Consider the following 27996-nt stretch of genomic DNA (forward strand, 5'->3'; position numbering starts at 1 on the left):
ACCCTAATGTAAATTCTATCTGGGGCTGCTACCCATGATTACAACATGTGTGTAAAATGCAAGTAAATAGCCAATATTCATAATTTCAGATACAAAGATGATATGTGGTTTTAACCAGGATAATCATCATATTTGATTGATTGTAACTTTTCCATTGATACCGTACATGATACACTTTATATAAGATTTATGAAAATTGTGTAACAATGGGCTCCTTTCTTATACATAGCAACACAGTTAGTTTTCCACATTAACGCTAAAACAGATTGTTCACCACAGGCCTCATTGAAAACAAGTAAACATACTTTTAAGCACTTGGTATTAAATTTTCCATGAAACAGACAAGAAATTGACCATCACCAGTTAATATGTTTGAAAAGATATGGGAATTGCAGCTAGAAATCTGGAACATTAAGAGCCAGATGCAGAGTATGGTGCTGTCTATGGAAAGAATCCCATTGACTTCAGTGGGACTGGATCAGGCCCTAATGGGGCAAATCAAAAAAATAAATCAATATATAGCTGTGTGTGACTAGTAAATAGGGTGACCAGATGTCCCAATTTTATAGGGACAGTCCTGATATTTGGGGCTTTTTCTTATATAGGCTCCTATTACCCCCGACCCCCATTCCAATTTTTCACATTTGCTATCTACTAGTAAGTGATGATGTTGATGATTTATTAAAAAAAAAAAAAAAAAGGACAAGCCATTTCCCTGCCAAGAAGTCCTTAATTAATAACCAACAAGTGACTCTTAAAATAAAGCTTTTGACATTATGCAAACCCACTGCTAATCGTTTCACCATGTTTCAAAACAAATCATCAGAGGCACGTGTGGTGAAGACAGATTAAGCCTACCTGAACATTACTTTAAAAGGATCATGTCACTTTAAGAACAACAAAGTGGGAGGTGATAGAGGCACCTACAGTACAACTAATCAGCGGTGTATACTTTAATGTCAGCCTTACTTGATCCCTTCTGTCTCACAGGCTAATCATGCTCCCAGCTAGCTGCCTTTGTCCAATATGCTGAACAACTTTTAAGAAAAACTTACTCTATTTCAGGCTGACAACCGGGAATGGAATCCGATGCAAAGCAACTTGATGGTATCAGTGAGATTTGAAAGATACATCTAAGACTTTAATAAGAAGGTAAGATTAGACAGGAAAAAAACAGAATTGTTAATGATACCATACATCATGCTTTCTTAGTTCCCTGTAAGAGTAGAAGAAGAAACAGTGCCGGAACAATTCAATCCAGAAAATTAGTTTATTAGCCAGGTTGCAAAAATAAGTGACAAATATGGTGACAGTTAATACTGGTGTTTCTAATTTCCTTTTTTGATCATTTTAAATTGCTGATTTTGTCATTCAATTTAATAATCTCGCTGCTAAAGCAATGTAGTCTATGATAACTAAATGGATATGGAGTATGGTCTGCAAATACATTGCCCTTGACAGTCCTTTATTATTTGAAACAAAGCTCCTGTAATGTACAAAGATACTAGATTCTCAGCCAGTGTAGACCGGCATAGTTTCATACTGTTGACTTCAATTCTAGATTGATTTACTCTACTGCTACTGGTTTCTGTTGCTTCCATTTTAAGTATTCTCAAAAGTATGAAAAACTAATTATAGATGTTCTATCATAGGAGGAGTTACTGTCCTATATATATATGGCCCCTAATTACAATAAGTACAGGAGACAGGTGGATAACAGACATATGCCAACAATTCCAAAATACACACAAAACATACCTGGATCAAATATTAAGAAAATTCTAATTTTTCATATTCTACAAAAAGACCCACAAACTTTCATTGAAATTTGGGTTCACACATTTTAAATAGTAAGAGAAAAATCATGGGTCTATTTCAACTAATGCAGTGCTGCTGTTTATGTGAGACAACAAGCTGAATCATATCACAATAACGGAAAAAAAAATACATTTGTCAGTGAAGTCCCAGTGATCAGAAATTGTCTTTTATTAATAGTATGAGATAAAATGATCAAATATACTGTGTAAGTGTATTGTTTCATAATGTATTCTCATTTAGTATTTTTCTTTTCTACTCCTTATTTTCATTGTATCAAAATATATGTCAACACCGAAATTTCATATTGTTTATAGAACCCCATCAAGCTAAATTTACATTAATTTACACTGTGAAATTACCAGCTTTATTATGTAATACTGTGACTAAACAATGAAGTCATTTCCCTTTAAAAAAATAAAATGAAGTTGCAACAGTATAATATGCTCAAAAGGAATTCCAGAAATAGATGGAAATATTTATGAATAACAACTACGAGCTTGATCCTACACTGAATGGGAATTTTTCAACAATAATTTTTCAGTGGAAAATGCCAATCTGTTGAAACCAAAACTTTTCATGGGAAAGGGGCATTTTTTATTACACTTTTGTTGGAAATGGTTTCTCATGTCCAGGATAGAATTTCTGGAGAGACAAAGAGAGAACACTCGTGTTAGATGCTGAAGACTCAGAAATTTCTCCCAAACATGCCCTAACCTCTGGGCTACTGCTATTCTGCGGTGGCTCTCTGATTTTCCACAAAAAGGTATCCAAAGGTTTGTTTCACCCTAATGGGAAATTTTTTGAAGTCTCACATTTTTGCGGAGTGGGAAAACAGTTTCCCACCCAGCTCTTTTACTACCCGTTTTAGTGCTTATTATTGTAAGTAGTAAAAATGACTTTTAAAATGGGACTTCTTGTAGCAGTAAGCACTATGCCCAGTAGTAGGTGTTTTCAGGATAAGAGTGTTTGTAAGGGGGGGTGGTTGGTTGTTGAAGAGCATAATTTCCATTAAAAAAAATTGACAGGCATTTAGGAGACTAAGTCTCATTGAAAGTCAGTGAGATTTAGGCATTTCCGTCACTTCAGTGCTTTTGAAATATATATTTGTAGGATTTAACTCAGGAGTTGAACATTTTTTGTTGGAAAGTGGCCTTTTTTAAAAATGGAAACTTGTTACATAAAATTTCAGATCATCAACATTTTCTGGCTCTCCAAGTTTTCTACCAAGCTTTTGACTGATGTGTTTGCCAATTTTTTCAGAAAGTTTAATCAAAATAATTTTACAATTTTTAATGACACATTCATTTTCCTCACTGAAGAGCCCTGCAAAATAAACTAAAAATTTCAAAACATTTCACAAAATTGTTTCCCTGTTTTGACTGGCTCTAGTTATTGTGTCTTACTGTTACAGAGACGGCCCAGGAACCCAACTTCTAACTGGTATATGCCCCAGGAGACTTGCATAGTGTAGCGTAGGCCCTTTAGGAGTAATTACTTTCTTTAGAGGAGCTGTATAAATCCATTCGATTGTTGTAACTATTAAAATATGGGTTTGGCAAACAGTAACAAAATGGGCATATAATGGAATATCATTTAAGTTAATGGAGACTGAATTAGATGAAGCAGAATCAGTACACAATTGTTATTTTTAATCCATTTTACATTATTTTCCCATAACCTATTTTAGAGCACCTGTCTCCACACAAGAAAGGATTTGTATATCCTTAATATAAGAGACTTTTAAAAATTTCCCAGTTCTCCAGCTGATGTCAGAACAGAAGCAGAATAGTACAGAACAAGCCCATATGCATACTGAAACAGACTTACGTTTAAAAAAAAAAGGGGGGGGGGAGCTAGGGAACTTTGATCATTGGAGAACGTTCACCAGCAAAAACCATCCTAAGTTAAGTGTTAAAACACCTTTACCTCCTGATTGTTTAGGCTTCAGAAAATGTCACATCTGTCTTGATGTGGATGCCTTAATTTATTATATACCCCACTACTAATATTGCATGCTTTATTTTTAAGCTGGTATGTATCATTTTAATTACCAGTAAGTACTCTAATATGGTAAACCAACAATCTAACTTAACTCATACTGTTTCCGTAAAGGGATGGCCTAGTGGTCTAAAAACCAGGTTTGAAATACTGAGACTATGTAGATGGAGGGAGAGAGAGAGAGAGAGATGTTCAGGCAGATGAGACCACAGTCTTTCATGCCTCAGAAAACTGAATTCCAGGATTGTGTCCTGTTTGCATTATGTGCACCTTATCAACCCCAATGAGTTTTTTTGTAAGAATCAGAAGTTGCTTCAATGTCCTTGGATTAAAGTTTTTCTCTCTTTCTTACTTTGCTGATTGTTTGTCTGGCAGCTAGCTTCTACCTGAACTGGCTATATTTCACTAACTTCTAGCAAATGAGCAAGGGATGGTGCTGCTGAGACGGTGACCACTGGCTGCTACTCTCCTTTACAAAAGCTCACATGAAGCCACATCAGATGGGCTTCTACTTGATGGTTATGCTGCTGCTGAAAAGGTGAAATTCCATCCTTCCACACAAAAAGAGGAGAGCTCCCTAAAGAGGGAACAGCCCAGGCCAATAGTCTTAATCCAAAAGTCACAACCTAACAAAATATATATTGGATCTATTGTGCTATCAGCGCTACACTTAGCCCATCAGGGCAGTGAAGAAAACTCAGGATCTTGTTAAATCTTGTAAAGATTTCGGGGGGGAAATCATGGGTATAGTTTGACTTCTGTATTTGGCTGGGGGCAGGGTAGAGGGATTTAACCAGGGCCACAGATGGCTAATGAGCAGGAGCCCCCATCCAGGGCAGTGAGTGCCTTGGAAGCCACATCTGGCAACCATGCAGGCTCCAGAGGGAAAGGAGGCCAGGGGAAGTGTGGGGGGATAGCCTCCCGACTCCCACGCGGGGGTTTCCTGTTGACTCAGAGCCAACCCCACTTGGTTGGTACACCACACCCACTCCCTGTGCGGCAGCTGGCAGAGCCGAGCCAGTCAAGTCACCGCTGAGCTGCACCGCCAGGGGAGAGGTGATTCTATGGATTTTAAATTAGCAATTGTTTTCTGTGCATTGATTTTTATTTATTTCATGGCACTCTTGTTGTGCAGTACGTGTTTGCTTCCACGGTCTGCTGATTGTATAGGAATTAGTATGTTTACTGCAGCATGGGAACATCTGAGCAGGTAGTCTCATTAAATTGTCCCTCACCAGCCAGGCTGCTCTGCCTGCGAGCTCCCATGCACAGTTGATAGAGCTCATTGCTATAAAATAATCTGAGAGAAAACATTCATTTACAGCAAATATTTCCAGCCCTGGGGACCAATCCTGCAGTCCCTTACTGATGGGAATAGTGGGAGGAGTCCCACTGAAGTCAATAGGGCTAGCCTCAGTGGGGTTTATAGACTTGGGCCCCTTCTTCTGTATGTGCTGAAAAGCAGCAAACCCCTTTCTGTAGGTGGCAGCGAGGAAGGATTCTCCTGAGCTCAGGCTCTCCACACATCACCCACGGAACCCTCAATGCTAACGAGAATGGGTGATCCCAGCAGGTTGCATGCACCCTATGGAAACTTAGGTGGAATCCCTGTGGTGGGGCCTGGCCTTCGCACGCTGGGGCCAGGCAGTAAGGAGTAGAGCTCCCCATTCAGTGCACCTGCACTTTGCTGCTATTCTTGTGTCATGAAGCAGGAACTCCCCACCCTACTGGGGATCTACCAAGCCCTGCAGTAGCCCGGAGCCACTGAGCTGCTGTGGTAGCTACAGCAACTGTAAACTGCAAGCATGGCCCCAGGTGAGGGAAGCACTGACCCATCTCTCTGTCTCTGCCTCCCGATACCTTCAGCAAGAGCCCGCCCTGGAGAAGGTGGGTTGGGAACTCACTGACCACCTGCGGAGTCCCAGGCTTCCCATGCCCCAACTGGGCAGGAGCAGGGAAGCTGCCCAGGGAAGAAAACTGCATTGAGTTTCTATAACCTATGAGAAGTCCTTCCCTATAAAGGTAAATGACACTCTGGAAAAAGAAATCTGTTGCAAACAGACTGGAATTAATTGAAATGATAAAATCAAGATAACAATCCCTTGCTACATTCTTCAGAGAGGGCAGCAAAGCAGGAGAACCGTCCAAACAGGTTCTTCCAGTCAGGTCCAACAAATATTGTATTCTTGTTCATGAAACATAAAAAATCATCCAGAAAATGCAGCTAAACTATACAAAAATCCTCTTGGCTGGCAGTACAGTGATGACAATAGTCAAGAAACTAGTAATTATAAGCTCTTCAGGGCAGGGACTGTTCCTTACTGTGTTTGTACAGTTCCTAGTTCAATGGGGTGCTCTTCTCAGTTGCCCTTCAGGCACTACCATAATAATGTTGAGACTTGAATGTCAGAGGCGCCATTCCAAGACAAGGAGTTAAATATTACAGTCAGCAGCTTGGACATACTTCACTAACCAAGTGCCTGCTAATTTCCTTGGTACCTCACTAATACTCACTGCTAAAAACCCACACTCAAGCTTCAAAGCTAAGGTATGTCCATATTTGCTTTACAAACCTTTAGCAGTTAGTTCTTGCTCAATGAAACACAAAGCATCAAGCTAATTCACTGTCAGGGATATTTTTTTCTATTGTTGCAATGTCTTGTGGTCTGTACCTGTCATTTAAGGGATGATGTTTCTCCAGGAGTTATTCAAGAGTAACACAATTACACTGAAACCATTTTAAAAAAAAGCAACCATACGTTTATCCACATGTCCTGTACATTTCCAGCTGACTGACTGTTAGCTGCTAGGTGCTATATGAGTGGCATTAGACACTAGTTGCTAAGGGGATATCCTAGTAGAAATGAGAGTACAGACTCGGTTATATTTGTTGTTATGAATACTTCAGATCATACGCCTCCATGGATTTTGGAGCCATTGTTTCATTTGGTCATTGTGTCAAGTTTTTGACAGCCTTCCCCAAGATGAATTCCATGTCGAACTTGCTTTGTACTTTTCCAGAGAGTAGTCAATAGTGTAAGATTTGTTGTCTTTGAACATTCTACAAAAGTTACCTAAATATTATGAAATCTAAAGAAGGACAGAATTATGAAGCACTTTGAACTGATCATAAGAACAAAGCTAAGAGTAGGGCACTAGGTTATATTCGCCACCCCCTTTGTGAAAGCCATTTTAAGATGTATCTGAGAATTGAAAACAAGAGACTAGCACAAGCTAGCTACTCTCTCTACCTATGCCTTTTACTCTCACTCTCCATTTCACTTTCCCTAGGCCTATGAACCCTTTTTGACCAGCTGCAATAAAGCAATTATTACTGCCAGAGACAGAAACTATATTAATGTGCTAGAACCTGCAGAAGGCTAAGAAAAGCCTTTTATATAGCTTCAACAAGGTGCTGGTGGGAAGACCCCAAGATGGGTTCCTTGAAGGGTAAAGGTGACTGGGAACTTGTCTCCTCTTCCTCCCGCACTTCCCCCACCCCACCCCAAAGTGCTATCAGGAGTGCCTTCAGTGATGATGATTAAGGGCACCAGGATCATTTCTGTTTCACACCTGTCAACAAAGACTAAGTCTTCAGATCAGAGCCGTAACTAGGTATTTTTGCGCCCGAGGCAAGAATCTAAAATTGCGCCCTCCCCCCGGGGCGGCTCTTTGGGGGCGGGTCCCTCAGTCCTTCTCGGAGGGAAGGGCCTGCTGCCAAATTGCCACCGAAGAATGGATGAAGTGGCGGCAGTACAGCCTGTGATTTTGGGGGGCAACTCATGATTTTTGACTGCTTGGGCTGGTAATGTTGCTTCCAAGATGGTCTTTGGTTCCAGTCCAGTTCCAATCCTGAGAGGAACTCACAGGTTAAGAGAGGAGGGAGGTGCTGGATATCAGCAGGGGCCACTAGGGATCAGCATGTGTCCTGAGAATGCTGGGAGTTCAGGTTTGCAGGGCAGGATCAGGGGTGGCAGGTATGTAGAAATTTTGGTGGTGCCCAGAACCTGCCCCTACCCAAACTCTGCCCCCACCCCACCTGCCCAAGGCTCTGGGAGGGAGTTTGGGGGAGGGAGGACGTCTGGGGTGCAGGCCTTAGGCTGGGGCTGGGGATTGGTGTGCAGGCTCTGGGAGGGAGTTTGGGGATGTGAGGGGGTCTGGAGGGAGGGGGTACAGGTTCTGAGAGGGAGTTTGGGGATGGGAGGGTTGCAGAGGGATGGGGTGCAGGGGTGAGGGCAGTGGGTTGTGGCTGCAGATGAGGGGTTTGGAGTGTGGGAGGGGCTCAGGGTGAGAGTAGGGGTGAGGGCTCTGTCTGGGGCTGGGAATGGGAGGTTTGGGGTGTGGGAGGGGCTCAGGGCGAGAATAGGAGTGTGGGGGGTGAGAGCTCTGGCTGGGACTGAGGATGAGGTGTTTGAGGTGCTGGAGGGGCTCAGGGCTCGTGCAGAGGGTTGAGGGTGCGGTGGGGTGCTGAAAGCTCTGGCTGGGGGTGTGGGCTTTGGGGTGGGGCAGGGCTGGGGATGAGTTTGGGGTGCAGGCAGGCTGCTCCGGGACAGGGGCCAGAGAAGAGGACTCCCCCCAGCCCTTTCTCTGCCAGCAGCAGCAGCAAGCTCTGGGGGAGGAGCCCGCACTTTCCCGCCCCCCCAGCAGCACACTCACCCCCACCACTGTCACTGCATGTGCTCCTAGGGGCCCTCTCAGGTCCAGGAATCTCCCTCGCCTCCCCGGTGGTGGGTGCCAAGTGGTGCTCTGTGTGCGCCTCCTCCCCTGCTGTTGCCCCTGACTGTAGCTTCACTGGGGGTGAGGGATGGGGCTGCCTCCTTGCCCAGCATGGGGCAGGAGTGGTGACTGCGGACAGGGGTGTTAGCCAAATGGGCTCGTTTCCCCCTGGAGCTGCCCAATTACCCCAAGGAGGCACGGGAGTCGAGAAGACGGCTTCAAGTTCTTTATTGATCAGTCAGCTGAGCGGGTGTCCCCCTCGACTTATGCCAGAGGGAGGAGCACACCTTACAAGCGTAGAGCAAGCCTTTTTATACCCAGTAACAAATGACTTAACGTGCATACTTTCTGCTGACCTAAGGAATTTTTAAATTCCTTTCTAGGGGTATATAGGATACATCTGTTGGGTCCCCTTGATTGATTGCCTTTCCAGGGTCCAGGGGTAGGGGTAATGGGATACATCTGCTGGGACTCCTTGCTGTTGGGCCTCTTTGATTGATTGTTTTGCTATACATTTATATACGGGAAATGGGGCTGTGGCCATAGGGAACAGGCGAGTATTTGGCCTTTGTTCTAACAAGGTTCTCCCCCCTTAAAAGCATTTTGAGAGCCTTATGGCCCCCAATCCTCAACTTTAACCGGTTGATATAATGCCATCATGCGTTGGCGTACAATTTGATTAGCCATTTATTGGACTAATGCAATTACACAGGGAGCCACTTTTGAGCCCCCCACTTTTGGGAGCTTCCAGCAGTCAATGCGGAATCAACGGACCGCCTCTCCCTAATCAAGTCGTCATATACCTTAATTCCTAATTTATTTTCCTGGATTTGGGGTAGTAGAAAGAATAAGGGCCTAATGTACCCAACATAACAAATTCCTGACCAATTTGGAGGCAATCTTTGATAAGCATATTGCCCACATATCCAGTAATGGCCTTTTAGGGCCCATTGTCCATTCGCAAAGGGGCCATCCCAGGCTTCGGGGTAGTCCTCGGGGCCCGGTTCTTCGTAATACAAAGAGTTACCCATCTCCAGGGGTCCCCCTAATACAATAGATGTACCGTCAGGATTACAATAGTCACATTTCCAGGCCCCAGCCCCTTCCTTTCAAGCGCAATTACAACCAAATTTAGGGCTATTGGTAGTAGACCAAAAATGATTAAAATGGGTTACCCGAGTTCCATTAGAATGTTGCCATGCCCACTGATACCAGCGTACCACATGATCCTTACTGTCGGTATTATCTTGCTGGCAACTTAGAAAGAGGGCATCAAAGAACCCATCTTGTCCAACTGCCTTACAGCCTTTACCAGTATGCTGTTGGTAGGAACATTGTACCCAGCTATGATTAGTGAGTTTTACGTGGGTTTGGTTCCATCGTCCCTGATATTTAGAACAGTCATACGTATGGCAACTAGGGTGATCATAGCAGTCAAATCCTAGAGATAGGGTCCAGTCACATTGGCTTTGGCCCACATACACCCCTTCTGGTTTTGTTCGGTTTAGACAAAGGATCCCCATCTCAGAGGAATAGAGTCACCAAGGGCTACTATCCTCATCCCAAACTTCTGTTCCTTTGTGGACTATACTTAAATTACTGATCCACCATTTAGCTTGCACTGGCTGGGCTACCCAAGGCCATTCATTCCAATCCCCTGGACCTCCACAAACCCAGCAGCTACTAAGATTGAAGGAACTCGCTATTATTTCTCCCAGTTGTATAAACCTATTCTCCCAACCATAGCCGTGATAGACACCTATGAACAGAAATATCAATAATGAGTTCATTATTGCTTTTTCCTAAACAGTCCTTTTAGCCCATCGAGTCCTTGATACTCCCAGACGGTGTCTTCGCCCGTGCCACCCCGGGCTTCCGGGGCCGGGGTGGGCAGAGGGCCGGTGTCCTCTTCCGTGGGATTGGTTCCCTGGTCAGGATTCAGAAACCGCTTTACCCGGGTGTGATGTGTCCATTTGTCGCTTCCAAGAATTTTAACTGCGGCCTGGCTGATGAGCGAAACAGTGTGTGGACCGTCCCACCTTGGCGTAAGGGGGTCGCGTTTCCACTTCTTGACAAGGACCTGGTCACCGATCCGGAACGGATGCACGGTCTGGTCCAAGGGGAGAGCCTGGAATGGCGCCGCGTCGATGCAGCTGTAACAAAACAGATTGCAACCCGGAAACCTGTTTCCATAGTAAGTCATTTCCCACTTCCCAGGTTACATCCTCCCGGAATCCTGGGATAAGTATTCGGGGTGGAAATCCAAAGACTAGTTCAAAGGGCGAAAGTTTAAGACCCTTACGTGGGGCTCTTCGAATACGGGTGAGGGCGAGTGGCAAGGCATCAAGCCACTTTAAGCTAGACTGTGTGCATATTTTAGTCAAAGTATCTTTGAGAGTTCTATTCATTCTTTCTACTTGACCCGAGCTTTGCGGCCTCCAGGGTGTATGTAGCTTCCATTGTATACCGAGTGCCTGGGACACCTGTTGCAAGACTTCAATACAGTCATGAGTGGGGCTGGTCTCATAGGAAACCCAAGGGTCAGGCAATAGGGTAGCTAGGTTGAGGGAGCTAACTGTCCTAAAGGTTAAGTTAGGGGCTAGCAAGAGCCCTACCTCATATCTGGTATGTCAACTGGGATTTAAATGCTTTTCCCCAGCGCCCGTCCCCAGTATTTGAGGCACCCCGTGGGGGACCACAACCTCAGTGTCCCCTCCCAGGGTTAATTTTTCAGCCTCTTGTACAAGAAGAGCGGTTGCTGCAACGGCCCGTAAGCAGGCAGGCCACCCCTTGGTGACAGGGTCCAACACCTTTGAGTAGTATCCAATGGGTCGCCAGGTTGGTCCCGACCTTTGGCATAGAACTCCAGCAGCCACCTCTCCCCTCTTGTGAACGTATAGAGTGAATGGCCTCCGAGGGTCGGGGAGGGCTAGAGCGGGAGGCTGAACCAAGGCTTCTTTTAGCTCTCGAAATGCTTTTTCCATCTCTTTGGTCCACGTCCAATGGAGCAGACCTTCTTTAGTTAAGGATTTATACAGTGGTTTGGCTCTTCCCCGTAGTCAGGGATCCAGAGCCGACAAAAGCCAGTCAGTCCCAGAAAAGCCCTTAATTCTCGGGGGTGCCGGGGTTGAGGGCTATTAAATATAACCTGGATTCTTTCTTTACCCAGACTACGACTTCCTTGGCACAAATGATACCCAAGGAAAGTGACCTGCTGCTTAACCAGTTGTGCTTTTTCCCTTGAGACCTTATACCCCTGTGCCCCAAGGTAATTAAGGAGCTTTACAGTCTGCTCTTTACAAGCTGCCTCTGTTTCAGTACTTAAGAGCAAATCATCGCAATACTGGACTATGTTACATGAGGGGTGTCTAGCCAGGAATGGGGCAAGGTCCCTTCTCAACTGGCTGCCAAAAATCTCGGGTGCACAGGTAAGTCCCTGTGGGACCACGGTCCAAAGGTATTGAGCTTTGTAGTGGGTATCTGGGTCCTCCCACTCAAAGGCAAACAGTCTCTGCTATTAACTTGTTAATTTGTCTTAGGTCCTGGACCAACCGATACTGCCCATTAGGCTTAGGCACCCCCATTATTGGAGTATTGTATGGGGACGTGTCTTCCTTTAACCACCCGCACTGCAAGAACTTTTGAATCAGGGGTTTTAACCCGATCCGAGTGGTTAGCTTAAGGGGGTATTGTCGAATTCGGACTGGGCTGCTTCCCTCCTTAAGAGAAATATGCACTGGTGTAGCATTCCTGGCTCGGGCCACGCCTCCTTCCTCCGCCCAGACCTTGGGATTTACCCCCCCATCCCACGGCAGCTGGCTTCCATCACTTCCCTTACATTCCAGGGAGTGATCTCTAGCATTTATGAAAGCCATCTGGTAATTAGAGGCTTGTTGCTTAGGGATTCTGACTTCCATTGTCCCGTTATCAAATGAGATCTCCGCCTGTAATTTAGTGAGGATATCTCGTCCGAGCAGCGCTATGGGGCAGGAGGGACTGCAAACAAACTGATGGGAAATTTGACGGTCCCCTATTTTTTACTAGGAGAGGCAAAGTTTTTTTTTTTTTTTTTTTTTTTTCCCCCCAAAGCTGTAGTTTGTCCCTCTATCCCCTGGACTATGGCACGTCCCCGAGCTCTATCTTGGGGGGGCTTATTAAGGGGGAGCAAACTAAGAGTGGCCCCAGTATCAATAAGGGCTTCAATTGGGCGGCCCTCCACTTTAATTTTTACCGTGGGATCCAGGCTGGCAGCTTGTGGTGTCAGGAGGGGCCGCTGGGTCCCTCGGCTTTTCTATGGGGAAGATCCCTCCCCTGAACGTCCCGTGTTGTTGTAAAGGATGGGAAGGGACGGGGTTTTGTTTTTACGTTCCTTTCCCATGGCCTGTCGCCGGGGGCATTCATTCTTCCAGTGCCCCTCTTCCCTACAGATAGCGCACTGGTTTCGACCCAGGCGGGGGTCCCGTCCCCTCCCAGGTGGCCCTGGCTTCTCCTTAACCTTGTCCCCCCTTTCTGCATATCCTTCTCTCAGGGCCATGGCCAAAACACGGGCCCCTTTCTTTCGCTCCTCATCATCCCTCCGATCATAAACCTTCATGGCTATTTCTAAAAGTTCCTCTATATTCTTGCCCGAAGCCCCTTACAATTATATAGCTCACTAGTGGAAAAGGGAACATATACCATAGTGAGATTACCCTCAGGGGCTACAGTTTCCTGCAGTGGACACAAATAATTCTGTTGCAGGGGCCCTTGGAGTCCCGGGCCACCCTTGCTCGATGAGCTAATAAGGGTAAACCGAATATCCCAGGGTTATAGTCAGATGACAAGTTCCACTGCGTTTCAGAGCTCTGAGCTGTCACAGGGCCAGTCTTTCTCCTGGTGTGGTTAGACACCTGGGAGCTCAGAGAGATCGGAGGGGGCTCCCGTTTGGAAAAGTCCTGGTCGCTTGGCTCACCCCTTTCAGTTGAGGCATTATCCTCAGAGGAGGGGGTGGGGATTTCAATTGAGGGTACCGGAGCCGGGAGGCCAGGATACAAAGGGGGAGGGGGCATAGGATCAGGGGCAGAGGGAATCTCAGCCCGCAGACAAGATTTCTTAACAGGGAAACAGGGTTTCCTAACAGGGGCACGGGCCATTAAGGTTTTAATAGTTTGTGATCTACATTTTTGCAACCATGGGGGATGATTGGCCACAAGGTCCTGCCAAATATCTATATAGGGATATTGGTCCCAATGCCCATCCCAGGTCACAATGCTATGTACTGCTTGTACAACCCCTGGTTTGAGCGTCCCTCCCTCGGGCCATTCCACCCCGAATGTCATCCATTCAAGAGTACAGAATTTTACAAGCTTGTCTTTACATAATACAATTCCATAATTAGCCTGGCGTCTAAACGCCTTCCAGTTATCCAGCATACATCCCAGGGGTGTCCAGGAGAAGGTGCTTTGTCCGGACCCCATTATGCTTTACCCAGAGTTTTCCGAGACAGAGATATCAAGAGGGGGAAGAGGTATAGATCTAGTTCTAACTCAGATATCCGCTGGGTCATGAGGTTCGGCTGACCCCCCTTGCAATCAAGATATCCTGGTCATCGGGTTTCCCCTTGCAGGAGTCTTGGGGCGGCTGAAGTCAGCTTAAGCCTCAGACCTGTCAGCAGCACTCATTCATCTTTCACACAGATCCTTTAATCAGTTACAATCTCGGTTTCCAACACACCATTAAGAGGAGAAACAAGATTACCCTTCCTATAAACAAGAGTAATCCCTGAGGTTGCTCCAAGTCCCAATAATTGTTAAAAACGGCCCATGGACTTGTGGAGTTAGTTACGTTACTCATTGGCCGTTATTTGCTTACCCTTTAACCAAAAACACAACAACAAGACATTTACAAAGCTACAATAATGTTAACATACCTTCCCGTATACAGGCTGCCTAGGGGATTTCCACTGTCCAACCCACACCTCGGGGGCGTTATTCCTCAAACCCAGGAGGTAAACGCACTTACCGCCCGAAGTGGCCGCGTCCGGCAGTCAGACTTCCCCTTCTTCTGAAGCCGTCTTGCTTCCGTGTCCTTCAGAGTTCTCTTTAGAGAGGACACAGCCGCCCCGGCCGATTGTGACGATCCGAGGCCCGAGCAAAGCAACAGCTCGAGGTGGCCACTCCTCGGAATCGCCCTCGGCCGTCGGTCAGTGCCCTCTACAGGGAGAGAAGTCCCGGCGGAGTCGCCATTTGTTAGCCAAATGGGCTCGTTTCCCCCTGGAGCTGCCCAATTACCCCAAGGAGGCACGGGAGTCGAGAAGACGGCTTCAAGTTCTTTATTGATCAGTCAGCTGAGCGGGTGTCCCCCTCGACTTATGCCAGAGGGAGGAGCACACCTTACAAGCGTAGAGCAAGCCTTTTTATACCCAGTAACAAATGACTTAACGTGCATACTTTCTGCTGACCTAAGGAATTTTTAAATTCCTTTCTAGGGGTATATAGGATACATCTGTTGGGTCCCCTTGATTGATTGCCTTTCCAGGGTCCAGGGGTAGGGGTAATGGGATACATCTGCTGGGCCTCCTTGCTGTTGGGCCTCTTTGATTGATTGTTTTGCTATACATTTATATACGGGAAATGGGGCTGTGGCCATAGGGAACAGGCGAGTATTTGGCCTTTGTTCTAACAGGGGGACCCCTGTGCTGTTGGAGGGGCCCACTGGAAAATGAAAGGGTCTGAGGGGGGGAGGGCAGGCTCAGAGACAGTGTGCCCTGGCAGTCGAGATGGGGTGCACTAGGACCCTGTGGCAGCAGTTGCTGCAGGGAGGAAGCATGGAGCTGCTCTGCTCCCGGCTGGGAAGCGGGGGGAAGCAAGTCTGGGCCGGGGGACACTCGGGAGAGGCGCGGGGGGGTGGCCCGTGGGGGGGAGAGATCACCTGGGTTATAAATATCTCCATGCCAGCCAGCGGCTTTTTTTTTTTTTTTTTTTCCTTTTGGCCACCACTTTCTGCGCCCCTCGGCTTTGTGTGCCTGAGGCAAGTGCCTCACTCGCCTTGCCCTTGTTACGGCACTGCTTCAGACCACCTGGCCCAAACATATTCCCATCTGGTGTTTAAACTCTGTAAATTCATTGTAGACTGTAGATTTGCAGACAAATACTAGACTGCAACTATACCATAAAACAAGGCCTTTCATCAGTACTTTGTGTTTCTGCAGTCCTCAGCAATGATCTTAAAGGCTATATTATAATTATGAGCCGCAAAGGAAGTCTTAGCTGTTCGAAAGAATGGAAGCAGTTCACCATCTTTTCAAGGTAGCCTGCTCTTTCAAGTTCTAAATTAGACTATTAGTCATATGCAGTCAATGAGATGTATAGTTTCATTTTGACAATGATGACAATAATAGACCTATTTGCTAAGGATGGGGACAAACATGTTTGAAGTTGTGGTTGGCCAAAGAAAGGGTTTTGTTTATTGGGTGGCAATTTAAACACTTCCATGGGATACCTTGTTCTAAAAAAAGAATAAATAATTAAGCTTCTGAATCTACTGCCCCTTTTGGTTCAAATACAAATACAGCTTCCACAAGCTATAGTCCACAGACAAGGTAGAAAGTGTGGCTAACTTCAAGCAAGTCTGAAGTTAGGGTTACCATATTTAAAATTTTAAAAAAGAGGACACTCCACGGGGCCCTGGCCCTGCCCCGGCCCAGCCCCAACTCCGCCTCTTCCCGCCCGGCCCCACCCCAACTCCGCCCCTTCTCCCAAAGTCCCCGCCCCAACTCCACCCCCTCCCCTGGGCGCCCCGCATTTCCCCTCCTCCCTCCCACAGAGCTGAGGTGTCTGGGGGAGCTGCAAGCAGTTTCCCCCGCAGCGGTGGCGGCGGCTGCTGCTGCTCCCCCCAGACACCTCAGCTCTGTGCAGCTGAAGAGCCAAGCTGCCCGAGCACTACCGGCTTCACTGTTTGCCAGGCAGCCCCCCAGACCTCCAGACCCTGCGCCCCTGGCCGGGTGCTTCCCCTCCCAGGCTCCGGCTGCGCTGGGGAAGCGCCCGGCCGGGGGCGCAGGGTCTGGAGGTCTGAGGGCTGCCCGGCAAACCATGAAGCCGGCAGAGCTTGGGCAGCTCGGCTCTTCAGCTGCACAAAGCTGAGGTGTCTGGGGAATCCGCCTGCAGCTCACAGCCTGCCGGAGCCGCTCTAAGGTAAGCAGGAGACTAGTATTTTCCCGGGCGTGTTCGGCGTTTTGGCAATTCCCCCCAGACAGGGATTTGAGGACCAAAAAGCCGGACATGTCTGGAAAAATCTGGACTTATGGTAACCCTATTGAAGTAAAATGGCTAAAGTGTAGGAGCCACCTCTCAGCTACCCTCCTCTGATCAAGTTTAACTCTCTCTATTTCTCCTAAAACCCCTCCCTCAAGGCATTTGTTGCCTGCTGCTATTGAAGAGTCATCGGCTGTCCTTGCTAGAGGCTCTTGCTATGCCACCCATGCTGGTCAGCAGATCTCCGGGATGCTTCTCTCATGAGTGTCCCTCCTTCCAAGGGATGCTACTCATTAGTATCCCCAAATCACTTATGTTCCACACTAGTTTGGTGTCCCCTCAATTCCATTGATAATGATTTACTTCAGAAATGAAGAGGAGGTTATGGACAGACTTATTTTAAAGGAAAAATTCCATCATATTTTATGTTCCCAGTATGAACATTTTTATTGTGACTGGCATCTAACACATTGTGTCCTACATTTGAGGCTTGGCAGGTTGGGAAATATGCAGGATGGTTGCTTGTTTGAGGAGGTGTTTTAAACCTATTTCTATAATATTCTGCATGCAAGGTCCCTTCATCTCAACACAAAGCTATTCATGATGGAAAATGTAATTGAAAGTGGTTGTAGGCCCATTTCAAAGGCAGTGGATAAAATATCCAAATGCTGACTGACATGTCACAATGAAGCCTGTTCAAATGGACATTGTCAACGTTGGGGGGGGGGCGGATCACATTGTCATCTGCAACTTCTGTATCTGCTCGTTACAATGAACCCGGATGTTTTTTAGAACTGACAGGAGTTAATAAAAATCTTTCCATTTGCCCCTCCCATCATCATAATACAAGTTCCTTATGAATTTAGCCCATTTATAAGACACTATTGAAACAAATGGGTAATCTAATTTTGAAATGAATATAAAGGTAGATTGGAATAAAAGGGCAAGAGTTAACTCAGCTACACAGCATCATTAATTCTCAATCCCCCTCCCCCCGAATGTCTTACACTCCATCTTTTTCTGCTCCATGTTGTATAGGTCATTTGAAGTAGGTAATTACTGGGATAAATTTTTAATGTGCTCATTTCATCTCAGCTCATTTCGTTTCCTCTCCTAATTAGCAGCTGAGGGGAGCTATAGAGCATTACATGGGAAAATAAACTTCTGGTGGAAAAGAATGATGCAGTTGAAAATTGTTTGTGTACATGTAGGAGTTGTGGGGGGAGAAAAGTGGTACATTAAAATAGGGTGGGGGGAAATGGAAACACAAATGGGAACAGAAAACAGTGGAGGAAAAGCAAGTGTCCAGGTAAAGGAGGGAAAGGGAAGCAATAGAAAAGAAATCAAAGGTTAAGACAAAACCTGAAGGAAAACTGAAAGCAAGAACAGAATGAAGAAAGCACTATTAGCAGAAGAGACAAAATAGGTTAGCAAAATGAAGGAGGGGGGGGAATAGTCTGAGACAGAGGTGTGCCAAGGCAACAAGCAGGGCCGGCTCTGGCTTTTTTGCCGCCCTAGGCAAAAAAGCTACCCACCCATCCACCCCCCACAGCGCGGCAGGGGAGGGCACCGAACCAGCCGCGGGCCCGCAATCCCCGACCGGCCGGAGCGCCAGGGGGAGGGTGGCGAGCCTGCCGCAGCTCCACTCTCCCCGGCGGCCAGAGTGCCGGGAGCAGGGTGGAGAGCCCAACTGGGGCTCTCCGCTCTCCCCGGTGGAGAGCCCCCGGTGGCTAGAGCACCGGGAGGAGGGCGGAGAGCCCGGCCGGGGCTCTCCGCTCTCCCCACCGGCCAGAGCGCTGGGGGGAGGGCGGCGAGCCCGCTGCGGCTCCGCTCTCCCTGGCGGCCGGACTGGTTGCATTCCAACAAGGATGACTATTTAACTACAAACATGCAGCTAAGATAACAATACAGATAATAATCACATTCATGCTTCAGGTTGTAAGCTGATCTGCCAGGCGTCTGGACAGAATTTCTTACTTCCGTGTACAGCATTGCACAATTTACTACAGGTGAAATTAATTCATCAAGTTACACTTATGTGGCTGAAGGGGAAGGGAGCGGCTTTGCTAGGTGCTAGGGAGCAGCTCTCCAAACAGCCTTACCTAGACCAGAGGAGGGGGATCTAAGATTGGGGTTTATGGACTTGAAGTTCAAAACTCCCTGCATAAGGGGAACAGAGTGGGTGCACTGGCACTCCATTGCCCAGAATGGAAGGGAAACTCCAGCTCCCCAAAACCCATGAAAAATTCTTGGATTGGAAGCAGGGTTCAGGATTTGGTCCTCAATTAACAGGTTCTGTTTTCTTTTGCCTAATGGCAAAATGAAGTTCCATTTGGAATCTGCTTGATGATAAATCCCAATGTTCCTAAAAAATGTGACCAGCAAAATCTTGCTAGCATTCATTAGCAAGTCAGGTTTGCCAGATACCTTCTCCACCCATGGGTCACAGGATAAGATCCTTATTACAGATCCTTTACCCTAGCCTTCAAGGTCCTGCACAGTTTAACTCCTGCCTACCCCTCTGCTCCAATCTTGCTCTTTATTGCCCTTTGCACCACCCGAGATACCTGACTTACCACTCAACTACACACTTTTTCCAGTGCAGGCCCCTTCAACGGACTCTGTCCACCTGGCTTCAAGTTTCTCCCCAAAAGACCTCCTCCTTCAAGGAGGTCTATATACGCTAATCCACTCTTAATATAAATAAAAACAAAGCAGCATTAGGAAACATGCTAGATACCACATCTCACTCATTTGCTTTCTGCTGCACCATATCCCTCACCTTTTGTCTGTATGTTGTCTATTTAGGCCCTGATCCTGCAACCTGTACAGTGAGGGCAGACCCTGGAATACATGCATTGATCATTGCAGAACTGGGTCCTTTGATTATAAGATCTTTGGGGCAGAGATCTCATTCCCTTACTTGTCCATAAAGTGACCTGCACAATTTTGTCACTATATAAATAGAGCCGATCAAATCTATCAAGAGAATTTCAGTGGATGGAATGGAAGTTTGCTTGAAAAAAATCTATTTTCATCAAGAAGTTGGGGGTTTCATCAAAAAGGAAGGAAATGCCAAAAACCGGAAAAAAAATGGGGTTTGAGTTTTTGGACAAACCCCCACAAAATTAAGAAAAAGGTAAATAAAGATGGGAAAAAATGTTTTTCCATCTACATTTTTCAGTGTTTTGCAGTGTTTTGCAGTGTTTACAAAACCAGTGTTCTCATTATTAGTCTCTCTTTGAATTTTAGCATATAGTTACAGTGAAAATTCATGTATTTTCTACTATCACATATTTGCGTGTCAGTATATACATATATGCGGGGGTCTGGACAGGGCACTGAGAAGCTCTTGTTATTGTTGTTATGCAGCAAGATGGATCTTGGAATGGGATACAGGATAAAGTAGGGCTGTCAAGTGATTTTAAAAATTAATCATGATTAATCGTGCTGTTAAACAATAATAGAATACCATTTATTTAAATATTTTTGGATGTTTTCTACATTTTCAAATATATTGATTTCAATTACAACACAATACAAAGTGTACAGTGCTCACTTTATATTTATTTTTATTACAAATATTTGCACTGTAAAAAAACAAAAGAAATAATATTTTTCAATTCACCTAATACAAGTACTATAGTGCAATCTCTTTATCATGAAAGTCGAATTAACAAATGTAGAATTATGTACAAAAAAACCCTGCATTCAAAAATAAAACAATGTAAAACTTTAGAGCCTACAAGTCCACTCAGTCCTACTTCTTGTTCAGCCAATTGCTCAGATGAACAAGTTTGTTTACATTTGCAGGAGATAATGCTGCCCGCTTCTCATTACAATGTTACCTGAAAATGAGAACAGACGTTCTCATGGCACTGCTGTAGTTCATGTTGCAAGATATTTACATGTGAGATGTGCTAAAGATTCATATGTCCCTTGATGTTTCATCCACCATTCCAGAGGATATACATCCATGTTGATGATGGGTTCTGCTCGATAACAATTCAGAGCAGTGCAGACCGATGTATGTTCACTGTCATCATCTGAGTCAGGTGTCACCAGCAGGTTAGTTTTCTTTTTTGGTTTGGGTTCTGTAGTTTCTGCATCAGTGTGTTGCTCTTTTCAGACTTCTGAAAGCATGCTCCACACCCAGGGCTGGCTCCAGGCACCAGCGTAGCAAGCTGTTAAACACCGGCTGGTGCTTGGGGCAGCCAAGGGGAAGGGGCAGCACGTCTGGCTCTTTGGCGGCGGGTCCCTCGGTCCCTCTCAGACCGCCGCGGTGGAGCTGCTGCCGAAGTGCCGCTGATCGCAGTCGCAGCATTTTTTTTTGCCCCGCCAATTGGAGCGGCAAAAACCCTGGTGCCAGCCCTGTCCACACCTCATCCCGCTCAGATTTTGGAAGGCACTTCAGATTCTTAAATCTTGGGTCAACTGCTGTAGCTAGCTTTAGAAATTTCACATTGGTATCTTCTTTGCATTTTGTCACATTTGCAGTGAAAGTGTTCTTAAAAAGAAAAACGTGCTGGCTCATCATCCGAGACTGCTATAACATGAAATATATGGCAGAATGCAGGTAAAACAGAGCAGGAGACATACAATTATTCCCCAAGGAGTTCAGTCACAAATGTAATTAACGCTTTTTTTTTAAATAAGCGTCATCAGCATGGAAGCATGTCCTCTGGAACAATGGCCGAAGCATGAAGAGGCATATGAATCTTTAGCACGTAAATATCTTGTGACACTAGCTACAACAGTGCCAGGCGAATGCCTGTTCTCACATTCAGATGACATTGTAATTAAGAAATGGACAGTATTAGCTCCCGTAAATGTAAACAAACTTGTTTCTCTTAGCGATTGGCTGAACAAGAAGTAGGACTGAGTGGGCTTGTAGGTGCTAAAGCAGGGGTAGGCAACCTTTCAGAAGTGATGTGCCGAGTCTTCATTTATTCACTTTAATTTAAGGTTTCGCGTGTCAGTAATACATTTTAACATTTTTTAGAAAGTCTCTCTCTATAAGTCTATATTATATAACTAAACTATTGTTGTATGTAAAGTAAAGAAGGTTTTCAAAATGTTTAAGAAGCTTCATTTAAAATTAAATTAAAATGCTGATCTTACACCACCAGCCTGCTCAGCCCACTGCCAGCCTGGGGTTCTGTTCACCTAGGTTGGCAGCGGGCTGAGCGGGGCCTGCGGCCAGGATGCCGGCTGCCGGGACCCCAGACCTGGGGGGGGGGTTCAGGGGTTAGGGCAGAGGGCTGGAGTGGGGTTGGGGGGTTCAGGGGTCAGGGCAGAGGGCTGGGGGGTCGGGGGGTTCAGAGGTCAGGGCAGAGGGCTAAGGGGTGTGAGGGTGCAGGGCAGAAGGCTGGGGATGTGGGGGGGGTTCAGGGATCAGAACAAGGGAAGTGGAGGTGTGGGGGGTTCAGGGGTCAGGGCAGAGGGCTGGGGTGTGTGGGGGGTGCAGAGCAGAAAGCTGGGTGTGGGGGGGGTTCAGAGGTCAGGGCAGAAGGCTGGGTGTGTGGGTCAGGGCAGAAGGCTGGGTGTGTGGGTGGGAGTTCAGGGGTCAGGGCAGAGGGCTGGGGGGGTGTGGAGGTGCAGGGCAGAAGGCTGGGGGGTGGGGGGTTCAGGGCAGAGGGCAGTGGGGAGTGTGGGGGGTGCAGGAGTCAGGGCAGAGTGCTGGGGTGTGGGGGGGTGCAGGGCAGAAGGCTGTGGGGGGGGTCAGGGCAGAAGGCTGGGTGTGGGGGGGGAGTTCAGGGGTCAGGGCAGAGGGCTGGAAGGGATATGCCCTGTTTCACCCCCTTCCCCAAGGTCCCGTCCCTACCTCTTCTCTGTCTCCTCTACGGAGCAGGGAGCATGCTGCCACTCATCCCCGTCCCCCTCGCAAGGGCCATCAGCTGATCGGCGCAGGGAAGGAGAGGAGGAGGGGCAGGAAAGCACCATGCTGGGGGAAGAAGCGGGGGAGGGGGAAGCTTGGCTGCCGCAGGACCAAGCTTCTGCCTCTTCCCCCACAGGGGAGAGCAGTGGGCAGGGGGGCTGAGTGGGGCTGGGGGCAGGAACCTCAACAGCATGCCACTCAAAATCGGTTTGTGTGCTGCATTTGGCACGCGTGCCGTAGGTTGCCGACCCCTGCTCTAAAGTTTTACATAGTTTTGTTTTTAAGTGCAGTAATGTAACCAAAAAACCTCCATTTGTAAGTTGCACTTTCATAATAAAGAGATTGCACTACAGTTCTTGTATGAGGTGAACTGAAATATACTATTTCTTTTGTTTATCATTTTTACAGTGCAAATATTTTAATAAAAAATAATGTAAAGTGATCACTGTACACTTTGTATTCTGTGTTGTAATTGAAATAGATATATTTGAAAATGTAGAAAAACACCCAAAAATTTTTAATAAATTTCAATTGGTATTCTATTGTTTAACAGTACAATTAATCATGATTAATTTTTTTCATCACGTGAGTTAACTGTGATTAATTGACAGCTCTAGAATAAAGCAGAGCTCTGGCAAGAACCTTAAACCCTGAGTGATCATCACAGTTTCTTGTTACTTTCTCCTGCTTTTTTGAATAAGGTTACTATTATCTCAAAACAACTGAAATCCGGAGATGCTTGGCCTGAATACCAGAAAAGCTTATGCCCAAATAAATGTCGTAGTCTCTAAGGTGCCACAAGGACTCCTCGTTGTTTTTGCTGATACAGACTAACATGGCTACTACTCTGAAAAGAGTCCATTATTCCAGCAGCTATATCCCATTTTGATGGGACCCTATCATAAGCTAGAGTGTGTAGGACAGACTTGACCCACAGCACTTGACAGACGGCACCTTTCCTGCTGAGCCAAAACCCCAGTAGTAAATCAAAGCACCACAATGAAGTTGGAGCGACCATACACTGCCTGAGCTGCTGCTGTGTTTCTGACAGACAGTTACAATGAGGTCTTGTCTACCTACAGATCCATTCGATCTCATGGATCTTCTTGAAAGAGTAGGAAGTGTTAAGTCTGGTGTTGTGGATAAATTCTGCCTTTTTTCATCATTTCCACTCTATTTTGAATTAGAAAAAGTATCTTTGCCTCTTGTCCTAGATTGTTACATGGTGGTGCTATATGGTATGAGACAGCTTCACCCGGAGGTAGCTGCATTTCACTGGTGGACGACGGGATCCTTGGGGACCATTTGTATTTCATTTCATATTTCAGGTTGTAAAGTACGTTGGAATTCTTTTTGCCATGAAAGTTGCTGCATTTAGGATTATTGTTCTCATCCTGCTTTGCTAGCAACCAGCTGTGTCACCATGGCCATATGGTGCCACCCTTCCCACCCTTTGGCTGTCTTGTCTCATTAGTCCCTGTCCCAAAGAGCTTACAATCTATCTCCACGGGCTTGTACAATGCCTCACACAATGGGGCCTGATCTCTGGGGGGCCTCTAAGCATGATCTGGTTACACATATACCTAATAATTATTCTAAGCTAGTGTTTAGTCCCCTAGAAACCACCTGTTTTCTAGAGGTGCATGGCTAGCACTGACAAATCTGAGTGGGATATTGAATGAATCTTGTGCATGTAAAGCAAACTCCCAGCCAAACTAGGGCTGATCGCTCACCTGCTGCAATGAGTTATGGCAGGTCTATACTAAATTGCTACAGCGAAGATGCTACTATGCCAACAGGAGAGCTTCTCCCATTGGCATAGTTAATTCACCTCCACGAGAAGTGGCAGCTAAGTCAATGGGAGAAGCTCTCCTGTGGACATAACTTTGTCTACTCCAGGGTTCAGGTCAGTATAACTACATTGCTCGGGGTGTGGATTTTTCAGGGGCAGTGCCTGCATTGTGTTTCTTTCTATAGCCTTGTGTAAACATTTTCCAAACACTGATTCTGCTCCGCTAGTGTCAGTGACATTGGGCACCATAGTGTAAACAGGCCACTGACATCCATTTCAGGTAATGCTGTTCAGAGCAGGTCTAACTGATGCGGTACTTAACACCAATGGAAGCTGTTAAGATCAATAAAGCTGAACTGGTGCTGGCACCCAGGAGAAATGTTTGCATATGTTCCCCTGTGTAAACAAGACTCTTGTGTGCTGGGGCCTGAGATCCGGGATTTCTTTGTTGTACATCTAGATCTGATTTACTGTATGGGCTTGAACAATACTTGTCTACCTCAGAGGGCTGTTGTAATTATTTACTGTCCTGTATTTGATTGTTTACGGAACAATAAACACTGTTAATCTGAAATAAACTCCAGAAGATTATGAAGGTGTGATCCAGTGCAGCATGTGCTAGGCTGGCAGTCAAGCATTCCGATTGTAGTCCCCGCTGGGCCATTCGTTTGCTGTGGTAGTTAACCCAATCTGTAAAGCAGGGATGCTAATGCACTTTACAAAAGTGGGCAACATCTGTGGATGAAAAGTACTAGCTTTATTAATAAGCTGTTACAGACAACAATGATTCTTGACATTCAAACTAAACTGTTCTTTCTCCATGTCATGTCCTTACTCTAAGTAAAGTGAGTGCAATGTCTCTAGTACAGTAACTCCTCACTTAAAGTCGTCCCGGTTAACGTTCTTTTGTTGTTACGTTGCTGATCAATTAGGGAACATGCTTGTTCAAAATTGTGCAATGCTCCCTTCTAACGTCGTTTGGCAGCCACCTGCTTTGTCCACTGCTTGCAGAAAGAGCAGCCCATTGCAGCTGGTGGGGGCTTGGAACCAGGGTGGACCGGCAGTCCCCCATCAGCTCCTCCTATCAGCTCCCTGCTCCCCTAAGTTCGGTGTGCAGCAGCTGCCCAGCAGGCTATCAATTGCAGCTGTCCCTCCCCGCACTGCCATGTGCTACTCCAATCCTCTACCTTGGAGCTGCTCCCCGAGACTCCTGCTTGCTGTGCGGGGGGGAAGGGAAGGAAGAGGGGGGCTAATGTCAGGGTGTCCCCCCCGCCCTGCTCCTGCACCCGGCTTACCCCATCTTCCATAGAGCAGGGGGGACACACGACAGGGATAAGGATGGCGGGAGCTTGCTGGCAGCAGCTGCGGTCTCAGAAAGCTGATCTAATTAATAAGGCAGTGTACTTAAGAGTAGGGTCAGCGTACTTAAAGGGACAATGCCCATCGCTCTCTCACACACACACACGGTGTGTGTCTCTGCGATGCTGTCTCTCCTCCTCTCCCTCCATTCCTGCTGCCTTGTAGAGTGTGAGAGTTAACCCTTGAGGGCTCAGCCAAATGTTAGTTCATCATTTAGCAGTAAGGCATACCCTGGGAAATATCCCACCCTTTGACTCCTCCACCTCAACCAAGCTTCACAATCATCATCACTGTGTACCTGTATTAAATTGTTTGTTTAAAACTTAGACTGTGTGTGTGTGTGTATATATATATCATATAGTCTTTTGGCTGGTGAAAAAAATTTCCCTGGAACCTAACCCCTGCATTTACATTAATTCTTATGGGGAAATTGGATTAGCTTAACAGCATTTCGCTTAAAGTCGCATTTTTCAGGAACATAACTACAACATTAAGTGAGGAGTTACTGTAATCTTCAAGCAGATTTTTTTAGAAAAAGACTTAAGTGTGTTTTCTCTTCACAGATTCAGGTCCTAAAAGTGAGGAAATCATGGTGGACACTGTCTTGGCACCATGGACAATAATCCTGGTGATCTTTGCTTCAGTGCTGATAATGAGCTTTCTGATGTTTCTCCCCCCTGTTGCCGTGGTGATCTGGAAAATGAAGCATATGCCCCAGATCTCTTTGCATGGAACTGTATAACCAGGCCTAATGGACAAAGAATCCTGCAACTAAACAAGCTACAAACTTACTCACAACTAGCAACTATTTAATAGGATCCATCACAAAAAAATTAGCTTTTCCTAGGCCTATGGCTGCTGAGGTCCTGCACGACACTGTATATATAACTTTATATTAACTTGCTATAGTTCCTACCACTCTTCCTACATCTAATTGACTGCACTGTACTTCATATCACTTGTTTCTTGGATTGTGCTTCTATTTATGACCATAACTGACCAACGTATGACAAAAAGAAAAACAAGTAGCACATGCCTTTGTAGTTATGACCACTTGTAAACAGCACCAAAAAGACACAAGGTAACTATATTAGTCTGAAAAGCATGGTAAGCCCTGAGATATATATATAAATATATTCAGCTTCTATCAAAACTATATATATATATATATATAGTTTGATAGAAGCTGAATATATTTTCCCTCAAAGGGAACAGTGCAATGAATGGCATAGTCATTGCTATTAATTAACCACAGTCTTGTGTCTGTTTGGTTTGAAAACTTGTTCTTCTGTTTTGACCATTTCTTGTTGTTGTTGGGTTTTTGGTTGGTTGGGTTTTTATTTAATTTTTTCCCCAAAATTCTAAGTGTCACAACACAAAGCTATCCCCATCCCTTGGCTAGAATTCTTATGTTCTTTATAACCCAGTGCTCAAAGCTCAACAGTGCAAATGTAAAACACAAACTGCGGCAAGTTAAAGCACACATGCTGCAGGAATTTCCCCTGAATTGTAGTGACCGAATTTACTATGGAAAACAGAATGTGATTATTTAGGTTTAAATATGTCCTGTAGTTTGTGTTCCTTAATGTGCCTTAGCACTTCTCAAACTGAATATTTTGGAAAGGAGGGACTAGGACAATTAAAAGCTTATTAGCACTCCTATCAGGAAAGCAACCTCCAGCATTTTATGTCGAACATACCCAATGTCATAAAAGACTGTGGGCCTGATTCTGCCCTTCTCATGCTGTGTTTAATAGGATGATTTGTGTTATATGTGGTTAATGCTTTCCACTACCATGCAGGTTTGCTCTGAGCCACATTCTGATCTGTGTAAATCTGGCATAAACATGTGCCACTGATCAGACTCTGTAGTTTGTCCCTTTATTGGTCACTATTATGTCAACTTTAAATAATAATAATAATTAATAATCAAGAGGCTAAGTCCTGTTGTTCTTACTCAGGCAAAAGTCTATAAAGTTTAGTCTAAACAAGGCTCAAAGACTAGATTTCTTTATTTTGGGGGGGAAAAAAGAGAAACAAGTCTGCTTCTTTTGAAAGGAGATAGCAATACTTTTTGTCTCACATGTAGGGAATTAAGCTACTGCCTGCAGTGTAACTGACTGAACCAGAAGACTTTTTTCTCTTTCCCTTGGCATCCTTTTCCACTTCCATCTAATAAATAAAGGAGGACTGTTCTGTTTAGT

The 27996-nt window shown here is 45.7% G+C and overlaps 2 long non-coding RNA genes across 2 annotated transcripts; one reads left to right on the forward strand and one right to left on the reverse strand.

The window, feature by feature from the left end:
* Nucleotides 1–982: 982 nt before the first annotated feature.
* On the forward strand, nt 983–27987 carry LOC128840476 (uncharacterized). The gene is made up of 2 exons (XR_008445653.1): nt 983–1152; nt 26356–27987. It is a non-coding gene; the product is annotated as an uncharacterized LOC128840476 (long non-coding RNA).
* On the reverse strand, nt 8744–15187 carry LOC128840475 (uncharacterized). The gene is made up of 2 exons (XR_008445652.1): nt 14533–15187; nt 8744–10685 (listed from the first exon to the last, which is right to left on the reverse strand). It is a non-coding gene; the product is annotated as an uncharacterized LOC128840475 (long non-coding RNA).
* Nucleotides 27988–27996: the final 9 nt, after the last annotated feature.

This window comes from Malaclemys terrapin, chromosome 7, assembly GCF_027887155.1.
Source record: "Malaclemys terrapin pileata isolate rMalTer1 chromosome 7, rMalTer1.hap1, whole genome shotgun sequence".
NCBI classification, from domain to species: Eukaryota; Metazoa; Chordata; order Testudines; family Emydidae; genus Malaclemys; species Malaclemys terrapin.